We start from the raw sequence: 27,027 nt of genomic DNA on the forward strand, positions 1-27,027 counted from the left end.
ATAGCAGCTGCACTATTTTACATTCCCACCAATAGGGCACAAGGGTTCAGTTTCTCCACGTCTTTACCAACAACTGTCATTTTGTTTTTGTTTATAGGGCGCATCCTAATGGGTGTGAGATGATCAAGATTTAAATTTGTAATCTTGACCTTGACATGATTTATACCTAGTAAGATAAACGTCATAGTTAAAAGCCACGTGTGTGTGTGTGTGTGCACGTGCACGCATAAGAGGGAGAAGGAGGGAGAGAGGAGAAACGAGGGAGACTGTGCAGGTATAAAGTGCATATTTTTGCTAATTAGTCCTGAGAATATAGCTGGAATTCTTTGGGAATGAAGGATTCGGTGCGACATAGTGGCAGACACCCAGGGAGTGGAGACAGAAATTTTTTACTTTGCCATTGACTTGGGTTACTCTGGGGAAACATGTAAATTCTCTAAGTCTCAGTCTCTTCCTAGTGAGGATTAAAAGAAATATACACGTAAAAGAAGTGGGCCTGGCATGTATCAAACACTTAATTTTAAAATGTCAGCTGGAATAAATAAAGAAAGACAACAAGAGGAGCGGGGCTAGATCATTGACAAGTTCAGCAGGTAGCTGAGTTCTTCGCTTTGCAGATGTTGCTGAATGATTTTCTTTATTCTAACATACAGATAAAGTTCACTTTACACAGTAGATGAGTTGAAGAGATACTGTGGGGAATGTTTTGTAATAAAGCAAATAAAACCCTAATGTTTTCTGGGAACTCTACATAAAGGAACCCATGTTGAAGTTAAATGTGATTTTGTAATATAAATAATTTATCTGATTGCTAACTACATGTTTCAATAGTTAGCTCCTTTCTTTCTCTCTCTTTCTCTTCCACCCTTTCTCCATCTTTTTCTTTTCCATCCCCTTTCAAAAAGGACTTCATATTGCCATATCAAAGATAAGATTAAAAGAACAGCAACCCCATTACTGGGTCTATACGCAAAGGAAAATAAATCATTCTACTAAAAAGACACATGCACTTGTATGTTCATCACTGAGCTATTCACAATAGCAAAGACATGGAATCAACCCAGGTACCCATCAATGGTAGATTGGATAAAGGGAATGTGGCACATATGCACCATGGAATACGATGCAGCCATAAAAAAGAATGAAATCATGTCCTTTGCAGCAACATGGATGGCACTCAAGGTCATAATCCTAAGCAAATCAGTGTAGGAACAGAAAACCACATGCTGCATGGTCCCACTTATAAGTGAGAGCTAAACATTGAGCACACATGTACATAAATATGGGAACAACAGACATTGTGAACTACTAAAGGATGAGGGTAGTTGGGTTAAAAAAAACTATCAGGGGCCGGGCGTGGTGGCTCACACCTGTAATCCCAGCACTTTGGGAGGGTGAGGTGGGCAGATCACGAGGTCAGCAGATCGAGACTATCCTGGTTAACACGGTAAAACCCCGTCTCTACTAAAAATACAAAAAAAAAAAATTAGCCAGGCACGGTGGCGGGCACCTGTAGTCCCACCTACTCGGGAGGCTGAGGCAGGAGAATGGCGTGAACCCAGGAGGCAGAGCTTGCAGTGAGCTGAGATCACGCCACTGCACTCCAGCCTGGGCGACAGAGCGAGACTCCATCTCAAAAAACAAACAAACAAACACAAACTACCCATCAGGTACTATGCTCACTCCCTGGGTGATGAGATTCATACGCCAAACCTCAGCATTAAGCAATATTCCCATGTAACAAATCTGCACATGTACCTTCTGGATCTAAAATAAAAGTTGATTTTTTTAAATTAAAAGATAGATTGGAAGGAAAGGCAAAAAAAGTATAGAAGAAAAATGTAAAGTTTGAGCAAATATTAATTCCCCAAACACAAATGTTATGACAAGAGCTTTTGTTAAAGGAAGGGTTAAAAAAATTTTTGATCTGAGCATCCTGGTGTCCAGTGCAAAGAGGCAAACATAATTCAATCCATCAAAGTCCAAAAAACTGAAAGAAAACACACATACACACACAGACACAGCCCAAAAAACTAAAAGCAAACTGACTGCATAGTTTTGATCAGTGATGCCTGAAAATTTTTTTTTTTCCTTAGAGGTGTTAAAAAAAAAAGGGCACATCCTCAACAATATCCCTAAAATAAATATAACACTGAATTTAAAAAAAATCAGTGAAGGCGGCAAACCATAGCCTGGCTACTGCAGAAAATAGAATCTTTTGCCTAAGTTATTGTTGATCCCATCTTGTCCTTGTGAGTTCAAGATCTTGTGTGATTCTCAGAATTGACTCATTAAAAAAAAACAAAACAAAAAAGGGACCTTATTGAACATTAGGAGCCTCATGCTTAACCTCAGAAATCCTACGGAAAATACTTGATTATTTAAATTTGATTACCACCTGTAATTCCAGCACTTTGGGAGGCAGAGGCAGGAGGATGGCCTGAGGCCAGGAGTTCAAGACCAGCCTGGACAACATAGCTAGACTCCAACTCTATTTAAAAAAAATAAGTAAATAAAAAAAAAATAAATTTGATTACCAAAAAAATTAAACTTATGTATGAGAAATACCATAAACAAAGTCAAAAGATAAATGATAAATTGGGAAAAGGTTTGCCGACACCTACGGTAAAGAGAAAAATTGTGTCTTCTGAGAAGGCACCCTCCCCCTGCTCTAATTTGCAGGTAAGTGTTGACAGTGTGGGGAAGACCCTCTACAGAAGATACTCTGCTATAATTTTTGGATCTTATAAAATGTCTGTGAAAGCCTTTCTCCCAGAATCAGGCTTATCTAGAGACAGGGCTCAACTTCAAAGCTGCCGGGACACCCTGGAGCTTGTAACATGTCCATGTTTGGGCAGGCCTATGGCCTCTACCTTAGTTCCTGATGCTTTAGTAGCAAACTGATGCAATAGTAGTTGGTCATGGCTATGAGGTTGGGGCTGGGTGGACCGGTCCTGGGCACTCCACTTGGGCAATCTTTCCCTAACGTAGGTTTTGGCTTCCCGTTTTGACTTGTAGATAATACCATTATATGCTTATTGCCTGCTGGGTCTTCCCAAGGATCTCTCATAGGACTTCAGTCTACCAAGTCTAGGATAAGACATGCCAGTCTCTTCTCCTGAAGCCCCTCCTCCTGTTCCTTATGTCCCCTGGAAAGTCGCCACCACTCACCTGCTCAAGCCCCAAGCTGGGTGGGACCTATACTTCCTTCTCTTTCGCTTTCCTGCAGGTCTGTTGTGTCACTGGTCTGTTGACTCTGACTCCATTATTTTTCTAGTGTCTTTCTACTTTCCTCTCTTCCTGCTGCTTCTGCCTTGGTTTGGTCACTATACTCTTTCTGAAATGCAAATCTGATCAGACCACTTATATTTATTTATTTATTTATTTATTTATTTATTTATTTATTTATTTATTTTGAGGCCAAGTTTCGCTCTTGTCGCCCAGTCTGGAGTGCAGTGGCGTGATCTCAGCTCACTGCAGCCTCCGCCCTGTGGGTTCAAGCAATTCTCCTGTCTCAACCTCCCAAGTAGGTGGGATTACAGGCGCCTGCTACCACGCCCAGCTAATTTTTGCATTTTTAGTAAGAGACGGGGTTTCACCATGTTGGCCAGGCTGGTCTCGAACTCCTGACCTCAGGTGATTCACCCCCTCGGCCTCCCAAAGTGCTGGGATTACAGGTGTGAGCCACTGTGCCCAGCCGATCATACCGCTTTTTGCTTAAATCCTTTCGGTGGCTTACTGATACTATTAGTGTAAAGGCCAAACTCCTGCTCTTGTCTAGTGGGGCAGAAAACAAACATATAAGCAGATATTTTGATACATTCTATAATAAAGGTCATTTTAGATAAGTACAATCAAGAAAATAAAAGTGTGATGCACTAGATGTGAGTGTAGATGTTAGTATAGCTGGAGTTTGGGGAGGAAGATGACATTCATGCTGACCCTGGTCTATGAGAGAAAGCACAGTCGGGCAGCTCCCCTCCTTCCTCTCCCACCTTTATTTTTGGTATAAATTGATGGTGTTTATGTGCAGTTTTGTTACATGCATAGATTGCATAGTAGTCAAATCAGAACTTTTAGGGTATCCATCATTTGAATAACATACGTTGTACCCGCCAACTAATTTCTCATCATCTACCCTTCCCCTTGCACCCTCTCAGTCTCTGTGGTCTGTCATTCCACTCTTAACTTGCATTGTGTGGACATTTTTCAGAACCTACTTAAGAGTGAGAACATGTGATACTTGACTTTCTGTGCCTGGCTTGTTTCACTTAAGATAATGACCTGTGGTTCCATCCATGTTGCTGCAAAAGACGTGATGTCCTTATTCTTTTATGGCTGAATAATATTCCATGGTGTATATGTATCACATTTTCCTTATCTAATCATCATTGATGGACACTTAGGTTGATTCCATATCTTTGCTATTGTGAATAGTGCTGTGATAAACATACAAGTGCAGGTTTTTTTTTTTTTTTTTTTTGAGACATAGTCTCGCTCTGTCACCTAGGCTGGAGTACAGTGGCATGATCTTGGCTCACTGCAACCTCCGCTTCACAGGTTCAATTGATTCTCCTGCCTCAGCCTCCCGAGTAGCTGGGACTACAGGCACACGCCACCACGCCTGGCTAACTTTTGTATTTTTAGTAGAGATGGGGTTTCACCATATTGGCCAGGCTGGTCTTGAACTCCTGACCTCAAGTAATCTGCCCGCCTCGGCCTCCCAAAGTGCTGGGATTACAGGCGTGAGCCACCGCGCCCGGCCATTTTTAATTTATATTAAACAAGAAATGTATTACCATTAATGCATTAATATCTTTCACTACTAAATACTGAAAAAAAATTGAAATTATTTCTGTAGAAGATTTGTCCTGGCAATGTTAACTTCACAGCAGACCGACACTATGTGGCTCACATTTCAGACACAATGGAAAAGCAGATCCATGCTGGTGTTAGTGTGCAATCTTCTCTTACACTAAAGTCAGGGTCACCTTGGAGTACATTTAATAAAAAAGCAAAGAGCATACAGAGATTTACAATAATTTTAAAGACAAAAAAAATGGTCCTTTTATGTTGTCCCAACAATAAACTCAAAAGTCTATGACAAATAGAGGTTCTGATGAGTTGTTTATAAATTCTGTAGATTAGGTATAATTATACTGAAAGTGGAGTTCATTTGAAGTCTTCAAAAAAAAAAAGTTCCTGTTAATCCTCAGATGATGCTTGCTACAGTTTAACATTTCTGTTTAGTGCATGCATTGAATTACTTGTTACCCAAGCGCAGCAGCTGCTCCTTGCCACTTATTGTTAAGGGCTTTAACTGGCCGTCTTCTTCAACTTCTTCCCTTTCTTGACCATTCTCGACAATTCTCTTTGCAGTCTCTTGAAGTCAAATTTAAGTGCAAATATATTACATAAAAGAGGTAATGCTATGAAATATTATCTATTAATAGCTAGACATAAATTTGTTTCCAAAATGAGACCTAGGGATTCTGGAGCTGGGAGAAAGAGAAAGAGGCCTGGTAAGCATGGGTCCTGCCGTGGGACCTGTGTGAGAATCCCTGTTCATTGGGAGGGAGCAGTAGGGGGAGTTGTGAGAGATAAAGGGGAAGTGAAAAAGAAAGGAGAGTATATTCGTTCATTTTCATACTGCTATAAAGAAATGCTTGAGACTGTAATTTATAAAGGAAAAAGGTTTAATTGATTCACAGTTCCGCATGGCTGGGGAGGCCTTAGGAAATGTAGTGATTTTTCTGTCATTAACCATTTTAGTAGAAGTTGATATCGATTTGAAGTTGTTTATCCCACTACCACCAAATGATGTAGAAGAGAATGAAGTGAGGTCTCCCTGACCTAGTGACCCAAATGAAGTAAATCCTGTATCAAAAGAAGAAAATCCATTTCCAAAAGATGGAAATCCACTGAATGAGGAGAAAAACGACCCCATCCCTTGGCTTCTGCTTCTTCAGGGACCCCTTCAATTCCCAAAAAAAAGTCGTCAAAAGAAGTCAAATGAAAATGGGTCCCTTTCACCAAAAAATTCCCTGAAGACATCATCTGGGTTACAGAATGTGAAGCCAAAATCAAACGGACCATCAAAATGACTTCCACCTCCCCCTCCACTGGTTCATCCTTCTTTGCCATATTTGTCATAGATGTCCCGTTTCTTAGCATCTGACAGCCCCTCATAACGCCTCCACTACTTGTTTGAATTTTCTCTCTGCTTCTTCTTTATTCTCAGGATTTTGATCTGGGTGCCACTTCAGGGCCAGTTTCTGATACACCTTTTTAATATCCTTGGGTGAAGCATGTCTCTGCACACCGAGAACTTCCTAGTCAACCACCATGTTTTAAGAGATTGTTGGAATAGGTCAGAGGACAGAGGCGGCTGGTGGCGGGATGCATGGGGAGCCGCGTGGCGGCCCAGATCTCCTCCTGGCTCCAGGCACTGCTGTGCTGGCGGCAGCGGCTCCTTGTGCTTTCCTTTCCCTCATTTCTGAGATTTTAATTTTGAAAAAAATGAGACGGGGTCTTGCTATATTGCCCAGGCTGGTCTCAGACTCCTGGCCTCAAGCGATCTTCCCAGCTTGGCATCCCAATTATGCTGGGATTATAGGCATGGGCCACCAAGCCCAGCCAGAAATGCCACTGAATTTTGTACATTGATTTTGCATCCTGCAACTATATTAAATTCATTTATCAAATCTAAGATTTTTGGTGGAGTCTTTAGATTTTTCTAGGCATCAGATCATGTCATCTGCAAACAGGGACAATTTGACTTTCTGTTTTTCAATTTGGATGCCTTTGATCTCTTTCTCTTGCCTTTGATCTCTTTCTCTTGCCTGATTGCCCTGGCTAGGACTTCCAGTACTATGTTGAATAGCACTCTCCTACCTCTTTGAAGGCACTGTACTTTGTGGCTTCGAGGCTTTTAGTCAGACTGTTCTTTCTGCCTCATTTGTTCCTCTCTCTCTCTTCAATTGACTAAGAATTACCTTCAGGTCACTTCTTTAAGGGAGACTGCCCATCCCATGGAACTCTGTACTTTGTGCTTCATACCAAGTTGTTTTGCAGAAGGTGTGTTCCACGTCTGCACTCCTACAGGCAACTATTGTCCATTCTTTTAAATCTCGGCCATTTTGTTAGGCAAGTGATAGTATCTCATTGTTGCCTTAATATGTATTTTCTTTGAGTCTAATGAGATTGGACATATTTTTATGTGTTTTCTGTCCATTTGAGTTTTTCTTTTGAGGCTTTCCAACTTCCCTCTTTCATTTATGTTTCTGTTGGTGTGATCATAGCATTAGCATTCACCTAACAGCATGGTTGCTGCATGCCCACGATTAACATATGCGAGGTGGTTATTAGGGGCTGGATCTCACCCTCCCCAAATTCACCATTGTTGAAGCTCTGGGATTATATTTGGAGACAGGGCCTTTAAAGAGGTGATTAAGTTAGAAGGAAGTGGTTAGCTTGGTCCTTAATCCAATCTGACTGATGTCCTTATGAGAAGAGATTACGACGCTCAGAAAGAGACACCCACAGATGCACATGAACTGAGGCCACGCGAGGACACGGCCAGAAAGCTGCTTCTCTGCAAGCCAAGGGGAGAGGCCGCAGAAGAAACCAAATCCACTGATATCTTGCTCTTGGACTTCTTTTATTTATTTATTTATTTAGAGATGGAGTCTCCCTCTGTTGCCCAGGCTGGAGTGAAGTGGCGTGATCTCAGCTCACTGCAGTCTCCGCCTCCTGGGTTCAAGCGATTCTTCTGCTTCAGCCTGGCAAATAGCTGGGATTACACCTGCTCACCATCATGCCCTGGTAATTTTTTTTTTTTTTTTTTTTTTTTTTTTTGGAGACAGAGTCTCGCTCTGTGGCCCAGGCTGGAGTGCAGTGGTGTGATCTCAGCTCACTGCAACCTTGCAACTCCATCTCGCAGGTTCAAGCAATTCTCCCTCCTCAGCCTCCTGAGTAGCTGGGACTACAGGCATGCACCACCTTTTTTTTTTTTTTTTTTGAGACGGAGTCTTACTCTGTCGCCCAGGCTGGAGTGCAGTGGTACAATCTCGGCTCACTGCAAGCTCTGCCTCCTGGGTTCACGCCATTCTCCTGCCTCAGCCTCCCAAGTAGCTGGGACTACAGGTGCCCGCCACCATGCCCGAGACAGGGTTTCACCGTGTTAGCCAGGATGGTTTCGATCTCCTGACCTCGTGATCCACCTGTCTCGGCCTCCCAAAGTGCTAGGATTACAGTAGTGGGCCACCACGCCTGGCCTCTTTTTTGTATTTTTAGTAAAGAGGGAGTTTCATCTTGTTGGCCAGGCTGGTCTCAAACTCCTGACTTCAAGGGATCTGCCCCACCTTGGCCTCCCAAAGTGCTGGGATTACAGGTGTGAGCCACTGAGCTGGGCCATTATTTTTGTATTTTTAGTAAAGATGGGGTTTCACCATGTTGGCCAGGCTGATCTCGAACTCTTGGCTTCAAGTGATTTGCCGCCTCAGCCTCCCAAGGTGCTAGGATTACAGATGTAAGCCACCGCCCCCGGCCATGGACTTCTAGCCTCTTGAACTTTGAGAAGTTAAATTTCTATGGTTGAAGCCATCCAGTCTGTGTGGTACTTTGTTGTAGTATCCTTAGCAAACACAGCAGTGTTCTAGGCACCGGGGTTTCAGCATCAAAGAAGACAGAGAAAGTCCCTGCTCTGATGGATTAAAGCAGGAGGCAAAATAATAAGATCTAATATAAACCTTTATTTATTTATTATATTTATATTTATGTCAAATTAGAAATGCCTATTTACAGTAAGACATAAATAAGATAGAAGGAAATAAATAATAGTAGTGATAGGGTAGGAAGAAAATAAATAGAGTGGGGTCATGGAGTGTGATGGGGGCTTGCTAGGGAGGTCTGGAAGGCAGAAAAGGTCTCTCCAAGGGGATAAGACCTAAACTTGTGCTGAGATCTGAAGACAGGAAGAAGCCAGCCTTGCAGAGGTAGAGACTGGCAAGTATGCAGTGCAGAGGCCCTGAGGTAGCCATTGTGGTTCCAGGAGTTCACAGCTTGTAGCTGCATCACTGTGACCTCAGCCTTGGTCTTCACATAGCCTTTTCCTCTGTGTGTCTGATCTCCCTCTGCTTCTCTCTTATGGGACACTTGTGGTGGCATTTAGGGCCCTCCCAGCTAATCCAGGACAAGCACCTCATCTCAAAATCCTTACCCTAATCACACCTGCAAAGGCCCTTTTTCCTTATTAGGTAGTATGAGGTTGGTGCAAAAGTCATTGAGGTTTTTGCCATTGAAAGTAATGACAAAAACTGCAATGACTTTTGCACCACTTTAATATTTACAAGTTCCAGGGATTAGGCCCTGATATCTTTGGGTGGCCATTAGTCAGCCTATGATCACGTGGCTGAGGATAGGAAGAAGGTGGGATCTGATGGAAACATATGAATGTCAGGGAGAAGCAAAGATGGGGTGGAGAAGCAGCAGGATCACACCAGGGTGGACCATAATAATCTTAGAGATTTTGATCTCTAAGAGCAATGGGACACAATGACAGGTTTGGCAGGGGAGGGAGTGAACCAACTTCTGTTTTACAGCTGCATGGAGGGAAGTGGAATATCTAGTCTCTAAAGGACATTTCCCTTCTTTTTTCGAGACAGAGTCTTGCTCTTTTGCCCAGGCTGGAGTGCAGCGGCATGATCTTGGCTCACAGCAACCTCCACTTCCCAGGTTCAAGTGATTCTCTTGCTTCAGCCTCCCGAGTAGCTGGGACTACAGGCATGCGCCACCATGCCTGGCTAATTTTCGTTTTTGTTTTTTTTTTTTTAAGTAGAGATGAGGTTTCACCATGTTGGCTAGGTTGGTCTTGAACTCTTGGCCTCAAGTGATCTGCCCACCTCGGCCTCCCAAAGTGCTTGGATGACAGGCATGAGCCGCCGCACCTGGCCCTTCTAAAGGACATTTCATTATGTCAGTTTGTGGTCTCTGCAAGCCACAGATGTGAAGGGCAGAGAAGATGGGGGACCCCGTGAGAGGCTGAGGCATGTCCTCTGCTGGTCAGCGTGGCCACTCTTTGTAACCTTCCAGGTGCGGTCATCTCAGAAAGTGAGAGGCACAGGTGAGAGGCAGTGAGCACGGTGGTCCGGAGCCAGGAGCTTGGAGCCAGTCTGCTCGGGAGGAATCCTGGTTCTGACACTTAGTCACACGGACTTAGACAAGTCGCCTAATCTCCTCCACCTGATTTCTTCTTCTTCTGTAAATAATATCAGCAGTTGCACTTCTGGATACCCCAAAGAAGTGAAAGCAGGGGCTGGAAGGGATGCTTGCCCACCCGTGTTCACAGCAGCACTATTCAGAATAGCCAAAAGGTGGAAGCAACTCAAGTGCCTATCAAAGGATGAACGGATAAACAATGGCGGCTGAATGTACAAGGGAATATTATCTAGCTTTAAAAAGAAATGAAATTTGGACACATGCTACTTACAACACGGGTGAAACTTGAGGACATTATGCTAAGTGAAATAAACCAGACACAAAAAGAAAGTACTGTGTGATTCCACTTATATGAGGTACATAGAGGAGTCAAGTTCGTAGAGACAGAGAGTAGATGGAGTTGCCAGAGGCTGTGGAAGGGGACGGGGGAACGATTGCTTAATGGGCATAGCGTTATGGTTTTGCAAGATGAAACCGTTCTGGAGGTGGATGGTGGCGATGATTGCACAGCAATTTGTGTGCATTTAATTGGCACTGGACTGTACACTTACAAATGGTTAAGATGGCAAATGTAGATTTTACCACAATAAAAAGGGAAGGTGGATGATGATAGTATCTGTTTATTGTGAGGATTAACTGAGCTGATACGTGTAGAGTATGCGGCAGTGCCCAGAAGCAGCAGGTGCTCAGTGAATGTCAGTTATGATTGTTCTCTAAACACATTCACCTTAGTGAGATGCACGCTCATTTTATTTCTATGTTTTGGTTTTTTTTTTTTTTTGAGACAGGGTCTTACTCTGTTGCTCAGGCTGAAGTGCAGTCGTGTGATCACCATTCACCATAGCCTTGACCTCCTGGGCCCAAGTGATCTCCCACCTCAGCCTCCTGAGCAGCTGGGACTACAGGCATGTGCCACTATGCCCCACCAATTTTGTTGTATATTTTGTACAGGCGGGATTTCGCCATGTTTCCCAAGCTGGTCTTGGACTCCTGGTCTCAAGTGATCCTCCTGCCTTGGCTTCCCAGAGTGGTGGGATTATAGGGGTGAGCCACCATGCTAGGCTCATTTTATAAACAACTGTCCTTAAGAGTCCACCATCTGGGCTTGTCCCCACATGGTCCCTCATGTGACCCTCCAGTAGCCACCATAGTTGCTTCTGAGGTGTCTCTCATTCTCCCCTGAAAATGGGCAGAATCAGTCAACTTTCCCTTAAGAGTTTTTAAACTTAGTTATAAATTAATCCGTTTTGTCGACAAAACTTGAGCCAAGACTCAGCTGACAATAGTCAGAAGTGCCTCAAGTGCTTAGGTATTATATGGTCTGAGGATGGTTGGGTAATCCAGGTCTCCCATCAGGGAGCAAACTCCAGCCAGCCCTGAGAGGCAGGAGGTGCTTGGGCTGAGCTTGGGGCTGGGTGCCAGTGCCAGGCACCCTGGGTCTGGGCAGCACCCTCTTCCTGGCTTTCTGATCTGGTGACGACCCTAGTGCTGTTACCTTTTTTTTTTTTTTTGAGATAGGGTCTCACTCTATAGCCCAGGCTGGAGTGCAATGGCAAGATCTCGGCTCATTGCAACCTCCACCTCCCAGGCTCAACCGATCCTCCCTACCTCAGTCTCCTGAGTAGCTGGGACTACAGTTGTATGTGATCATGCCCAGCTAATTTTTGTATTTTTTGTAGAGATGGAGTTTTGCCATATTGCCCAGGCTGGTTTCAAGCTCGTGGACTCAAGTGATTCACCCGCTTCTGCCTCCCAAAGTGCTGGGATTACCTACAGGTGTGAGCCACTGCACCCAGCCAGGCAGCTTTTTATTAGACTTTCACTAGGTCCTTGGAGGTGGAACCTTAGTGGTCACAGTGGGCCAGGAGGGTTTGGCTAGTTTTGGCCTTTGTAGCCATCTTTGAATTACACTATTAGTAGATCAGTCTGGTCTCTAAAAGGAAAAAGACCACATTCATTATCAGAGTTTGACTATTCCGTTTAAAATGTAGCTTTTAAGTGAGGTACATCATAAGGGATCTATTGGCTGGGCAGAGTGGCTCACGCCTGTAATCCCAGCACTTTGGGAGGCCAAGACGGGCAGATCACTTGAGGCCAGGAGTTTGAGACCAGCCTGGGCAACATGGTGAAACCGGATCTCTACTAAAAATACAAAAATTAGCTGGGCATGGTGGTACGCGCCTGTAATCCCAGCTACTCAGGAGGCTGAGGCAGGAGAATCACTTGAACCTGGGAGGCGGAGGTTTCAGTGAGTGGAGATCACTCCATTGCATTCCAGCCTGAGTGACAGAGCAAGACTCTGTTTAAAAAAGTCAACAAAAACCGAAAAACAAAAAACAGGTGGAGTCTACTGACTTGCATGAGTCAGGTAATTCATTGACCAGGGCTGGTCAAAAAGATGGGTTGATCCTTACTGTGGAAGCTCTCAGCTGCCCTGCAATACTTTGGAAATAAACCAGGCAAAACACTGCTCAGTGTGCTGCACTCCAGACACAAACAGGAAGCTGCTCTTTCTCTGCTTCCCTCCCCCACAATCAGACTCTTGTAACTCTCTTTTCTTCTTTTCTTAAAATGAATCTGGGAGTTTCCTTTAGCCCCTGTTTTATGGTCGCCTCCCATACACGTTTTATCTGTCTGTGGCATTTTCTTTTATTTATTGACAGCACGGTGTCTTAGATCAAGTCTTGAGAAACAGATCCTGAGACAAACATGAATGTGGTTTATTGAATGAGGGCTGTGCAGGAAAAGCTGTACTGGAGAGAGGTAAGCGGACAGATATGGGGAGGGGCTGGGCCCAGCAAAGATGAGGTCTCGAGTAAAGCTTGTTTGGCTTAATCCACCGGGGACGGTTCTGGAACATAAGCCACACCACAGAACTGTGATGTCACACCTTGAGGCGAGGGCCTTGCCTCCTGGTATCAGTCAGTCCTGGCTGTGGGGAGCAAGGTGGCTCCACTCAGTGCAAGGCCATCCTGGGCAAGGGGCAGCCTCCCTCACCGCAGTGGCCTGGCAGCGGGGGCCCTGGATCCGGCACAGCTCCTCCTTCATGCAGTGCTGTCTGCTTGCCCGGTGTCTTTCATGCCATTTCCCAACAACTTCCCTCTTCTGGCAACAGTGCAGCGAGGTTGCCAATTCCATAGGTGTAGCGGCTGTGGGGGAAGGGGCAGGCAGGACAGGGGAGGCAGCCATCTAACTTTTGTCCTGACTCACGCAGGCCTGGCCTGGTGTTCAGAACACAAATGTGAAAAATCAGACCGGGAAGATTATGGGAGGGAGCTCAGGAAGCATCTGGTTTGCAGGTAGGGAAGTGACAGACCCCGCGGATGCCATGCACAAGGGTACACAGTGGAGTGGGGATGAAATCAGGGCAGAAGTGCAGGTCTCCTGAGCCCGGGGCTGGGGCTGTTTCCCCAACTGTCCGCTGCCTCTGCTGCCTCCTGAGATCATCTCCTTCTGGTGTCTGCCTGCTGGAACTTATTTTTAGTTTTAATTTTTTCGAGACAGGGTTTTAATCTGTCACCTGGGCTGGAGTGTAGTGTCGTGATCAGGACTGACTGCAGCCTCAACCTCTCGGGCCCAAGTGATCCTCCCACCTTAGTTTCCCAAACAACCAGGACTACAGATGCATGCCACCAAGCCTGCCTAATTTTTTTTTTTTTCAATTTTTAGTAGAAATTTAAAAATCCCCCAGTGTGGCTGATTGGCTGACAGCCACACTGAAGCTTCATTCCTGCCTCTGCTCACTCAGCAATCCTCATTCCTCAAATACCTCTTCTCCCTGTTGTCCAAATGTCCCCTGTACTTCAAGACCCATAGGTCACATCCTCCAAGAAGTCTTCCCAGTCCACACTTATCCTTCTTTTAAATCAGGGGTGCACACCCTGAGTACGTGTTACAATCACCTAGGAAGCTTTAAAAAATAAGATTAGGGGTTAGGGAGAGGGGACCAGAGCAGCTGAATCAGACTCTCTGAAAATAGGACCTGGGCATTTGTAGTTTTTAAAGCTCCCATGTCATTCTAACACGGCCAGGATTGAGAAGTACCATCCTAAGCAAATATTACAAATATGTCGTGCTTCCACACCCATGGCTATGTTTTGTTTGTTTGTTTGTTTTTGAGAAGGAGTCGCACTCTGTCACCCAGGCTGGAGTGCAGTGGCGTGATCTCAGCTGACTGCAGTCTCCACCCAAGTTCAAGAGATTCTTCTGCCTCAGCCTCCCACGTAGCTGGGACTACAGGTATGTGTCACCACACCTGGCTAATTTTTTTATTTTTAGTGGAGAATGGGTTTCACCATGTTGGCCAGGCTGGCCTTGAAATCCTGACCTCAAGTGATCCACCCACCTCGACCTCCCAAAGTGCTGGGATTATAGGAATGAGCCACCACGCCTGGCCACCCTTGGCTATGTTATTTAAGACATACAAGGGAAACATTAACTTCCATATTAAAATATTCTCTTTCTTTTTTTATCCTGTACAGAGCATACCATAGCAGCTTGTGCCTGAGACCTCGACAAATATCTGGTGGATAGATTGGCTTGCAGAGCACATTCTGCCTGTAGAAATGAGTTAGCAAGGTTAGTCAGCCATTGTAGATTTCAAAGGGCGAGAAGCCTAGCCAGAGGTTATAATATAGCATGATATCCTCCTGGAAATGGAATTCTTCACTTGCAATGCATTTTAGGAGCCGCTGCTCTGTATGAGCCACTCTGCTAGGTCCCAGCATGCATGATATTATTCTATACAAAGAATAATATCAGAGCTCACAGCCTATGCAGGAAGTAAGCAATTAGTTAGAGCGTGATGTGTACTGCAACCCAGGTAAGTACACAGTGTCACGGATGCTTCCAGGAGGAAGTCATAGTCTGACCAGGAAGTTTGAGAATACTTCTCATAGGAAGTAACAATCTACCTGGAAAGATCTAGAAAGATGAACAGTACCAGTGTATTGATTAGAAATGCGTTCAGCAGCAAGTCATAGAACACATGACTAGTAAGGTTTAAATAAATAGAAGGTTATTTTCTCATATAATAAGCCTAGAGGTAGGCACTAAAGGTGGTACATTGGCTCACTGGTGTTGGGACTAAGGTTTCTAAAATTCTCTTGTCCTCTGAGACATGGCTGCAGGTTGGTTGCAGCAGCTCCAGGCATCGTGTCCACATTGAAAGGAGAAAGGGGGAGGCCAGCTATGATTTCCCCTTTTATCAGGAAAGCAGGAAACTTCCTGTGGATTTCTGCTTATATCCTACTAGCCAGAACTGGGTCATGTGGCTATCCTTAGCAGCAAGGGAGCCAGGAAAGAGAGGATTTCACTTTTCCAGCTTCTTCTATATATGGGAGGGCAGGTAGGAGAAGGGGGCTAGACTGAATCCTGTGTGAGCCAACTAGCAGGCAGAACATTTTGCGCAGAACTGCATTTGCAAAAACATGGAGCTGTGAAAGTGTGTGGAACATTTACAGTCTATTTATTTATTTATTTATTTATTTAGAGACAGATTCTTGCTTTGTCGCCCAGGCTAGAGTGCAGTGACACGTTCTCGGCTCACTGCAACCTCTGCTTCCTGGGTTCAAGCAATTCCCCTGCCTCAGCATCCCCAGTAGCTGGGATTACAGGTGCCTGCCACCATGCCTGGCTAATTTTTGTATTTTTAGTAGAGATGGGGTTTCACCATTTTGGCCAGGCTGATCTTGAACTCCTGACCTCAAGTGATCCACCCGCCTCAGCCTCCCAAAGTGCTGGGATTACAGGCATGAGCCACCGCCCCCAGCCTACAATCAAAAAATTTACTATCATCAAAGTACAGGGCATGTGGCAGAGGAGTGTGGGCAGACAAGACAGAGAGAAGTAGAGATGAGACTCTTCAGACCCTTGAATGACATGTTGAAGAGCTTGGAATTTTCTCATAGAACGTAGGTAATCAATAGAGAGGTTTCATCCGAGGAATGATAAAAATCCGTTTGGGAAACAGAGGCAGTGTGGAGGATGGGTCAAGAGAGAATCAGAAGGCAGATGATTTACAGCAATCCAGGCCAGATATCAGGAGGGCCTACTCTAAGATTGCTTTTACCATAGCTACTGGGGAAGAGTCGGGCAGGAGAGCCCAGAGGCCACGCATGTGATGGAAACAGCTGCCCAAACTGCATCTTCAGGTAAATATGGCGGACCACAGTTCCCCCTTCATAAAGGCCTCTCGGGTGTGTTTCCTGGAAGGAAGAGGTGGGAGATGTCGCCACGCTCAGCACACCTGTAAGGTGTTGCATTAGTCTCCTGGGGCTGCCGTAACAAAATACCACAAAGCAGATGGAAACAACATGCATTTATCCCCCCACAGTTCTGGAAGATGGAAGGCCAGGATCAGGTGTCAGGAGGGTTGGTTTTTTCTGGGGGTTCTGAGAGAATCTGAGGGGAATTCTATGGCTTTCTCCCAGCTTCTGGTAGTTGCTGGCAATCCCTGGTGTTCCCGGGCCTGTAGACACGTCACCCCCATCTCCGCCTCTGTCTTCATGTGGCATCCTCCCTGGTGTGTGTCTGTGCGTCCCAACCCCCTTGTCTTATGAGGCCCACTCTAATGCAATAGGACCTCATCTTTGCGTAATCAGATCTGCTACGATACTATTTCCAAATAAGGCCATGTTCACAGATATATGAATGCTAAGAGCCAGTGGGCCAGGTTGCCCATGTGAGGGAGCCAGTCTCTGCACCTTGAATTTCTCTACTGTTCTGGCCTCCGGGGCCATGACATTGAGGATGGCTGGCCACTGGGCATTGCTCCTTGCACCATTTTCTCTGGGACTCCCTGATACATGTGAGGTTCTTCTTTCTCAGGCCTCCTTGAGGTGCAGGGACCCCCCCCCCCCCATTGCCTAGTACTCCAAACTGGCCTAGGTCCACCTCTCCCAGCCCAAATGTCCTGAGGTCCGTAACTGGATTATGACTTCATAAACACCCTTCCCCCACCCTCAGCACCACCACACCCAGCGTCTGAGCTGGAAGACTGCCCACATCCTTCCAATCCACTTCCCTTCCCTGTTGTTCATCCTCACATTTCCCTAACCACAGGCCAGCAGAGCTAGAAAAAACCCTAGGACAACTAGTCCAGTGACAGCGAGACATTCATTTTAACCTTAGTTCACATGGTGCAGCCGCTACAGAAAATGGTATGTGAGTTCCTCAAAAAATGAAATGTATGATCCAGCAGTTTCACTTCTGGGTTTCTGGGTATAGTCCAAAAAAAACTGAAAGCAGAAACTTAAATAGCTGTTTGTACACCCATGCTTATAGCAGCATTAGTCACAATAGCCAAAAGGTAGAAGAAACCCAAGTGTATATCAACAGATGCATGGAGAAACAAATATATATACATACAATGGGTTATTATTCAGCTATAAAAAAGGAATGAGGCCAGGCTCGGTGGCTCACACCTGTAATCCCAGCATTTTGGGAGGCCAAGGCGGGTGGATAACCTGAGGTCAGGAGTTCAAGACCAGCCTGGACAACTTGGTGAAACCCCCGTCTCTACAAAAATACAAAAATTAGCTGGGCATGATGGCGGGTACCTGTAATTCCAGCTACTTGAGAGGCTGAGGCAGAAGAATTGCTTGAACCACGGAGGCGGAGGTTGCAGTGAGCCGAGATCTCACCATTGCACTCCAGCCTGGTTGACAGAGTGAGACTCTGTCTCAAAAAAAAAAAAAAAAAAAAAGAATGAAATTCAGATACATGCTACAACATGGATGAACCTTGAAGACATCATACTAAGTAAAATAAGCCAGTCACAAAAGGATAAACAGTATATGATTCCACTTATATGAGGTACCTAAAGTAGTCTAATTCAAAGACAGAAAGTATAGTAGTGATTACCAGGGGTTGGAGGGAAGGAGAAGGGGAGTTATTGTTTAATCAGTATAGAGTTTGGGAAGATGAAAAAGTCCTGGAGATGGACAGTTGTGATGGTTGTACGATAATGTGGATGTACTTAATGCCACTGAATGGCACACTTAAAATGGTTAACATGGTAAATTTTATGTTATGTATATTTTACAACAATAAACTAGTAAATACACAGGTTCTGTTTATTCCCTTTTTTTTTTTTTTTTTTTTTTTTTGAGACAGAGTCTCAGTCTGTTTCCCAGGCTGGAGTGAAGTGGCACAATCTCAGCTCACCGCAACCTCTGCCTCCCAGGTTCAACTGATTGTCTTGCCACAGCCTCCTGAGTAGCTGGGATTACAGGTGCCTGACACCACACCCGGCTAATTTTTACGTTTTTAGTGGAGACGGGGTTACCCCATGTTGCCCAGGCTGGTCTCAAACTCCTGACGTCAAGTGATCCGCCCACCTCGGCCTCCCAAAGTGCTGGAATTACAGGCATGAGCCACCATGTCTGGCCATTAATTTCTTTATTCAAGTGTTTTACGTCACTTTTTGCTTCTGAGATGTGACCAAGATAGGAGTTAACCTTTCTAAACTCAATGTAATATTTGCAATTTTCCTTTTTTGGGGAGACAGTTTTTACTTTAGGACCTAAGGGCTCGTGACTGTTATTTCTCCCTTTTAAAAACGAGTGTAAAATCTTTGTTTCGTTCATAATTTGCCCCTTGACTTTCACTTTGTATAATGTTAGGTTTATCACCTCTGCTGTCTTTTCTGGTTTGTATTTCATTCACTGCTTCCTTCTGGAAATAACATAGTGCTCCTACTATGTGCCAGGCCTGTTCCAGGTACCGAGAATACAGCAGCAAACAAAACAGACCTATCCTGGTGGAACTCACATTCAAGTTCGGGAGATAGTAAATCAAAATACATAGGAAAAATAAACTTTTATATTATCTGCATGTTGGACCCTTTGTAAGTCAAAGGTCCTCGCAGATCCGCAGGCAGGTGGGGAGCAGCAGAATATCACGGACACGCGTTAGAAACTTGGGGACCCACCCTCGACCAAATGAATTCGCATCTGTGTTGTAGCAAGGTCTTCAGGTGATTCACAAACGCGTTCGAGTTTGACTGCGGCAAAGGGCTAAGGAAAAAAAAACTAAGCAGTGAAGGGACTGAGGAGGGACTGTGAATTGCAGGAGTGGGGGTGCTGTGATTTTAAAACCAGTTGCCAGGGAACAGGGAAGGCCTGGTTTGGAAGGAGGCCCTTCTGTAAGATCTGAAGGGGGTCAGGGAACGAAGCTCTGCGGGTATCCGGGAGAAGCCACAGCAGCAAATGCGAAGACCTTCGGGCTTCGAGGCAGGGGACTGCTGTTCAGAGAGGCTGGGGCAGAGCCAGCTAGGGGCAGCGTGGTCCCGGGTGCAGCCGGCTCATTTTTACTTCGTCTGTACTCTGTGTTTGGGGTGTGTCCTGCGGCACAGTCCCTGAGCGCTGGAACGTGCGCGGCCCTGCAGGGCAGCGCGGCCGGGGAATGCACCGAGCTGCGCGCTTCCAGCGCCGTCGGTCTGGAGTTTCTGCCATTCTAGCTCCCAAGGCTCTTCTATTTTGGGCTTTAAAAAAAATGCACAGTCCTCTTTTATCGGTCAGGCTTGTAGCAGAAGGTTCAGGTCCAAGAGGACCTTTTGGATTTAGTCCTTTCTGTCGGCTCCCGCAGTCAAAACCCCCTTCCCTTAAACTCCGCCTGCCCTCGAGCCGTCTCTCTACACCATGGAACCTGCACAGAGGCGTCCAGGCCAGTGCACCCGAGCCGGAGCAGACGGAGAACGCCCCTGTGCTCACCCTGCCCTCGGCCTTGCGTGGGGAAGACGCTCTGGGTCTGACCCTGGCGAGTCACTGCGTCTCTCGACGCGCGCTGCTCCCTCAGCGAAAGGGGGAAGTATCAGCGGCCCAGCTGGGTGGTTCTGACCCAAGTGGGATCACTTCTAGGGAAGCTGCTGTGGCCAGAAAGCACTGCACAAAAGACTAAGTGTAGCGCGCCGCCTTTGGCTAAACCACGGCTGTGCGGACCACCCTGGACCCGCGCCGGGATCTTCTGGTTTCTTCTACACAGGGAGTTGTGAGGTTGCTACACCCCCGGGTCTGGATTCCGCACCCGCAGCGGCCCCCGCACGGTGACCACATACCAGGGACTCGACCGAGCATCTCCGGCCGCAGGATTCCCCGGGGGAGCGTCCCCGAGCGGAGGAGAGAAGCGATTGGCTGGGAGGGAGGTGGGACGAGCGGTTACGCCGGCGCCAGGACACTGCGGGGCGGGGACCAGGGGACGGGCGGGGTGCGGAGGAGGGGAGAGGACGGAGTAGGGCGGGAGAGGGGAGAGGAGAGGGAGGGAGGAGCGGAGGAGGGGAGAAGAGGGGACTGGGACGGGGTGACCCGAATGGGGAGGCGGGGCAGAGGGGACGGGGGGCGGGGAGGGGAGAGGGCCGGTAGGGAGTGGAGAGGGGAGGTTGTAGGGGAGAGGAAAGGGGCAGAGGGACCTACTGGGTAGGGAAGAAGGAAAGTGGGGTGGAGTGAGCGAAGAGGGGACAAGGAACTGGGTGTGGAGAGAAAAAGGAACTGAGTGGGGAGGAGAAGAAAAGGGAGAGAAGCGGAGAGGGGCGAGCAGGAGGAGGGAGGGCGGGGCGCCTCCCAGCAGCCGGGCGCAGGCCTGGGGTCCTCCCCTCCCCCGGAGGCCAACGTCCCTGGGGCGTGATTAGCAGCTCCTTGGGGAAGAGGACGGAGCCTGAGCTCGGGGCGCGGAGGTCTGGGCGGGGCGACCCGCGGCGCTGCTCGTGGCCGCGGCGATGGTGCGGGGACCGGGGAGGTTTGTCCAGGAGGGCGCTGGTCACACCGCGTTTCTGAGCCTTTCGATTCCTCCTCGGCTCTGCTCTCTGCAGCCGCTCTGCCTTCCCTCCGCGCTTCTAAGCCGAGTCCCGAGCGCCCAGGGGCGGGGCGGCGGGGTGGGGACACTGATGGACGCCCCAGCGAGGACCTGCGGCGTGCGATCCCGGGCGCACGGGATGTGCAGCTGCAGTGACTACATGGTCACCCGAAGGACCCTGAGAGAGGAGCAGCTGTAGGGGGTCCTTGAAGAGGGTCTGACCACGGGGTTTGTGAGCGTCAGCGCGGGGGAGGCGTGGGCCTGGAAAGATGGGGGAGATCTGGCCGGTAGAGACGTGAGTGCCCCAGAAAGGGGGGCCGAGGTGGTGGAGGCGGGCGCGCGGCTAGCTGGGCTCCAGGACAGGAGCGGCGGGAGGCAGCTGGGAAGGCCTCAGGCAGGGCCAGCGAGCAGCACCCCCTGCAGCCTGCCAAGTGCAGGTACCAGGCCACCCCTGCCCTCACCTATGTGTGACCCGTCGAGGTAACCTTTCTGAGCCTTGACTTGTCCACATATGCCAGTGGGGCAATCTCTGAGGGTGGTGAACATGTGTATATGGGAAGCCGTATAGTGGCCTTCCCAGCGTGGCAGCTTCATAAACTTAGTCCCTTTCCCTCCTGGAGGAAGGAAGTCAACCCAGAGTCTTGTCACTTCTGGGCACTTTCCTAGCACAGGTAAGCGCCAAATAGAATCAAACAGAAGAGGCATCTCAGAGTTCAACAGAACAGGTGCCTGGCCTAGCTGGCCTCCGTTTGCGGGATGAATAAGAATTCCCTTACAGGCCAGGTGCGGTGGCTCACGCCTGTAATCCCAACATTTTGGGAGGCCGAGGCGGAGGGATCACGAGCTCAGGAGTTCGAGACCAGCCTAAACAACATGGTGAAACCCCGTCTCTACTAAACATACAAAAATTAGCAGTGCTGGTGGTGCACGCCTGTAATTCCAGCTACTTGGGAGGCTGAGGCAGGAGAATCGCTTGAACCCGGGAGGCGGCGGTTGCAGTGAGCCGAGATCCTGCCACTGCACTCCAGCCTGGGTGACAAAGCGGGACTCCATCTCAAAAAAAAAAAAAAAAAAAAAAAAATACCCTTACAGATTGCATCTGCATTAAGACTTAAGGCCTCAACTTGTTGATTCTTTGCTAGGGATTCTTATCACAATACAAAGAATTTACTGCCATTGATTGCGTCCGAATGGACAGACACACACAAAGATGCACATTTCATGGGAGGGTCTCTCTCATAAGGAGACAGAACCCTTCTCAGCCTGAATTCCTTGACTTGCAAGTCTGTGTGGGATTCAGGATTACAGATTTAATGACCAAAACGTAATAGGGTCTGCGAGGCGGGATCCACAGCAGAGCTGTGGGCAAAACTGCTGGAACCAGGCAGGTCCTACCTCCACTATACAGCATAGAAGGTGACGTGTCTGAGAGCACACAGGCTCTGGTTAGGCTTTGTGGAATTCTGACCTCAATGAGTCACTGAATTGTTGAGATTGCCCTGGTAAGTCAGATCTTGATTCAGTTTCTCCATAGGTAAATTGGGAACAAATATATTGGCTGTTTAACTTCCCTTAGGGTAGGTGCGGTCTTAAAATAGCTTCTCCAAGTTGAGGCAGTTGGTGGGTGTGACTGTCATTTCTGTGGGATGGAGGAGTTGCAGCCTCCCTGTGAGATCAGTGCCCTGGCATGGCTGAAGTGACATGGAAAGGCCAGGAGGCAGCCTGGCAGGAAGGGTGGCATCCCCCAAAGGGAGGGAAGAGGGAAGCTGGAGAGGTGTGGCCGACCCTTCCCAGAGAGATTTCATGACACTGGCATTCCCCAGGGGCAGTGTGTGGCTCTGCGAATGTTCCAGACATTAGCCAGGGCAGGTGAAGCCGCCCTTTATGCCATACGTGGAACTGTGATTTAGGAAGTGGCTTAGTTGGTGGAATAATCATTGCTGAACCACAGTGTAACCACAAATGCAAACAAGCGTGCACCTTCTTTCCTGGTGAGTGCAATAGTCAGCCAAGTCCTTCTGGACCAGCCTGGCCTTGTTTCCTAACTGGGTAGGCCCTGCTTTGATGACAGGTGCATTCCTAGAGGTACTGTCTTCCTGCAGAGCTTTACGTAATGCAATGCCAAGAAGGCTTTGATGGTGTGGACTCTTACTGTCATTGAAACATCCCAATGAACTCTCAGGGCAGCAATGAGTGAGAGCAATGGCTTGGGAGACCCTTCTTCATCTGGTTGGGCTGGTGTGTTTGCTGCCCTTGGAAATTCTCTCAGCATTCCCGCTGTTTCTCTCCTCAGCAAGCTTATTTATGTCTTTATACCTACACTCAGGGGACCTAAAAATAATGTTTCTCATTTCAGTCAATCTTCCTCATCCTCAACGTCTCATTCAAGCCACACCTCCATCTTCGGTCCTCCCAGACAGCTCCAGGATTTTTCTCTGAGCTCATAGCATTCAGAGTCATTTCACACACATAATGATCTTGAGTTGCCTGTCATTTTTAGGTTCTGAGTCTTTTTTTTTTCTTTTTTAGGCAGGGTGTTGTTCTGTTGAGCATGCTGGAGTGCAGTGGTGTAATCAGTCAGAGCTAACTGCAGCTTCAAACTCCTGGGTCCAAGCGATCCTCCCCACTCAGTGCCCCAAGTAGCTGAGACTACACCACCATGCCCAGCTAATTAAAAAAAATTTTTTTAGAGATGGGGTCTCACTATGTTGCCCAGGCTGGTCTCAAACTTTCGGCCTCAAGTGATCCTCCCGCCTTGGCCTCCCAAAGCACTGAGATTACAGACATGAGCCACCAAGCCTGGTGGTTTATGAGTCTTAACTCCTCTTCTGGAATCTAAGTTTCCTGATGGCAGATATGCTATGAGATATATCTTTGTATTTCTGATGAATCCAAAACAATGTGGAAGGTATTTCAGGCTCTCGCTCAATACTTAGAAATAAAACTGGTAGGTTGAATTACTTCTGGTAATTCAGTGTGCTGGGTTGAGCTCATTTCGTTCTTCTCTCACCCTATTCCGGAGATGGGACATTTATCTCCACCCCTTCCTGGAGCCCTGGCTCATGCCAAGCTAGGATGATAGACAAGTTTCTGGTAAGATGGAGAAAGGGGATTAGTATAATAACACATTACAATTGGGCTAAAGGAGTCAGCTTTAGCAAGATTTTGAATGATCTTGCAGGTAGCAACCCCCAGCCCCCAAGACCTAGTGACTTAAAACAACAGCTGTTTATTTGCTTATAAGTCTGCCATCTGGGCTGGGCTCATGTGGGTGGTTTTGCTGCACGTTCTCACCTGGGCCACTTACAGGTTGCAGTCAGATGGCACCTCAGCCAGAAGGTCCAAGCCAGCCTCCTTCAGGTGGGCAGCATGCTGGCAGCAGTGGGAGGCCCCCAGGTCTCCTCCATGGAGCGGCCTCTCAGTCATTTTCGTGGGACAGACTTTTTTTTTTTTTTTTGAGACAAGGTCTCACTCTGTCGCCCAGGCTGGAGTGCAGTGGTGCCATCTCGGCTCACTGCAGCCTTGACCTTCCTGGCTCAGGTGATTCTACCACCTCAGTCTCCAAAGTAGCTGGGATTACAGGTGCACACCACCACGCCCAGCTATTTTTTTTGTATTTTGTTACAGAGACGGGGTTTCACCATGTTGCCCAGACTGATCTCGAATTCCTGGGCTCAAGTGATCTGCCCGCCTTAGCCTCCCAAAGTGCTGGGATGACGGTGGCTCTGTGCTGGGCCAAGACTGTTTCTTAACAGCAGGGCAGCTGGGTTCCAACAAGACAAAACCTTTTCTTGCCAATGCCTGACAGTCACACACTGTCACTTCCACTGCGTTCCGTTGACTAAAGCAAGTCACTGGGCCAGCCAGGGCCCTGCAGGAGGGCCGTGGGGTCCATGGATTTATAGGAGGAGTGGCAAAGTCATACTACGTCAAGGCTTGCAGGATCGGAAGGATTGTTGTGGGTGTTTTTGAGCCAGCCTACCTCACGGAGAGAGGCACCTCTGTTAGGATTTCCTGAAGCAGCCCAGGAGGGTCCCTGTGCCTTTACACAATCCCCCAACCCCCAGCTTCCCAGGTCCGCACCTCCTCCAGCTCCTCGGCCTGAAGACCAGGTGGAACTGATGGACTCGAACCAGGGCTCATGATTCCGACTGGTTTGTAGAGAGACTGAGGGTCCATGGGAGGACAAGAGGGAGAAGGAAGATGAGATGAGAGAGATGAGGCTGCCTGACGCCCCGGAGGAGGTTGGGTGTGGACCAAGAGGCGAGTCTAGAGGAAAAGTCAGCAACTGTTTGGTGCCATCCTGTGGTTTTTTTTGTCAGGCTATAATGCTTTTATTTTGGATTAAATAGCGTTTACCTTCTCAATTTCTATCCAATAAGGGCATAGGTTAAACAAATGTCTGTTCTTTATTTTTTTTCTTCTTTTGTAGAAATGGGGTCTTGCTATTTTGCCCAGGCTGATCTTGAACTCCTGGCCTCAAGCAGTCTTCCCTCCTTGGCCTCCCAAAGTGCTGAGACTACAGGCATAAACCACTGCATCCAGTCTAGTGTCCTGATAGAGACTAAGAATTTCCTCATAGCTGGAAATTTTTAGAGACCTTGTCTCTAAAAAACTTTTTTTTAATTAAAAAAAAGAATTTTCTTCTAATAGAAAATCCTGTCAGAAGAGCTGTGTTTAGATGTGTAATGAAAACACATGTAATAGCCAGGCATGGTGGCTCACACCTGTAATTCCAACACTTTGGGAGGCTGAGGTGGGAGGATTGTTTGAGGCCAGGAGTTTGAGACCAACTAGGGCAACAAAGCAAGACCCTGTCTCTACAAAACATTTATTTTTTTAATTAGCCGAGTAAGGTGGTATGCACCTGTAGTTTGGCTACTGGGGAGGCTGAGATAGGAGGATCACTTGAGCCCAGCAGTTCGAGGCTGCAGCGAGCCATGATTGTACCAATGCACTCCTGCTAGGTGACAGAGGGAGCCCCTAACTCAAAACAAAGCAAAACAAAACTAAACACAGGGGAAGAAAATTCCCACAGACGTGATGATTTTCTCTGTACTCTCAACTACTCTCAATACTTCACTTCTGAAACCAGATGTGTGAACTTTTTCCCCACATTGACCAATTTTCCAACCCCAGCTGGAAGTCCTGAAATTCAATCCAATTCTGACACTACCTGGAGTTGGCACAGCCCCTACCGGTTGAAGTCTGATGGGACTGTCATTAGACTGCCCCCACTTCAGATGCCAGTTGCAAGCCCGTGCTGTCATCTCTGCTTCTGATGGGCCAGCTACAAATCAGAGGTTCCCATGACCCCATCCTCAGATTCTATCATTGCTGGAATGGCTCATAGAACTCAGGGAAACACCTTATTACGTTTGCATGTTTATTATAAAGGGCACCGCTCAGGAACAGACGAAGGGAAGACAGCACAGGGCAAGGGATGGGGAAGGGCATGGAGCCCCTATACTCCCCGCAGGCCTGCCGCCCTCCCAGCATCTCCATGTGCTCAGCATCCCAGAGCTCTCTGAATCCCACCTTTTGGTGAGGCTTCATGATGCAGGCATGACTGATGAAATCGTTGGCCATTGGCCATTCAACTCAATCTCCAGCCCCTCAGTCTCCTCCAGCCTCCCCAGGGGGTGAGAATTGGGGGGCAGTTCTGAAAGTTCCCATCCTCTGATCACATGGTTGGTTCCTCTGGCAACCAGCACCTCCATCCTCCAAGAGCCACCTCATCAGCAGAAACTCAGGTTGAAAGGGGCTGGTTATGAATCACTTAGGAAATTCCAAGCGTTTTACGAGCTCTGTGCCCAATACAGGGTTGAAGACCAAGTGTGTATCTCTTATTATAAATCACAATACTGTATCACAAAATGGTTAACTGACGCTCTTCAGGACCAACAACAACAAAAACTTTCTCTCTCATCCGAAAACCTGAGAATCAGAAAGTTAAACTCTCAGATGCAACTGAGGGTGCTCAGCCCTTCTCTCTCCTCTGCAGCCTGGCCCCTCCGT

At 47.3% G+C, this 27,027-nt stretch overlaps 1 pseudogene; it reads right to left on the reverse strand.

Annotated features, from left to right (window-relative positions):
* Nucleotides 1–5,263: 5,263 nt before the first annotated feature.
* LOC129042462 (dnaJ homolog subfamily B member 6-like) lies at nucleotides 5,264–6,347 on the reverse strand (annotated as a pseudogene).
* Between the last annotated feature and the right edge of the window lie 20,680 nt (nucleotides 6,348–27,027).

Source organism: Pongo pygmaeus, chromosome 7 (assembly GCF_028885625.2).
Source record: "Pongo pygmaeus isolate AG05252 chromosome 7, NHGRI_mPonPyg2-v2.0_pri, whole genome shotgun sequence".
NCBI lineage: Eukaryota > Metazoa > Chordata > Mammalia > Primates > Hominidae > Pongo > Pongo pygmaeus.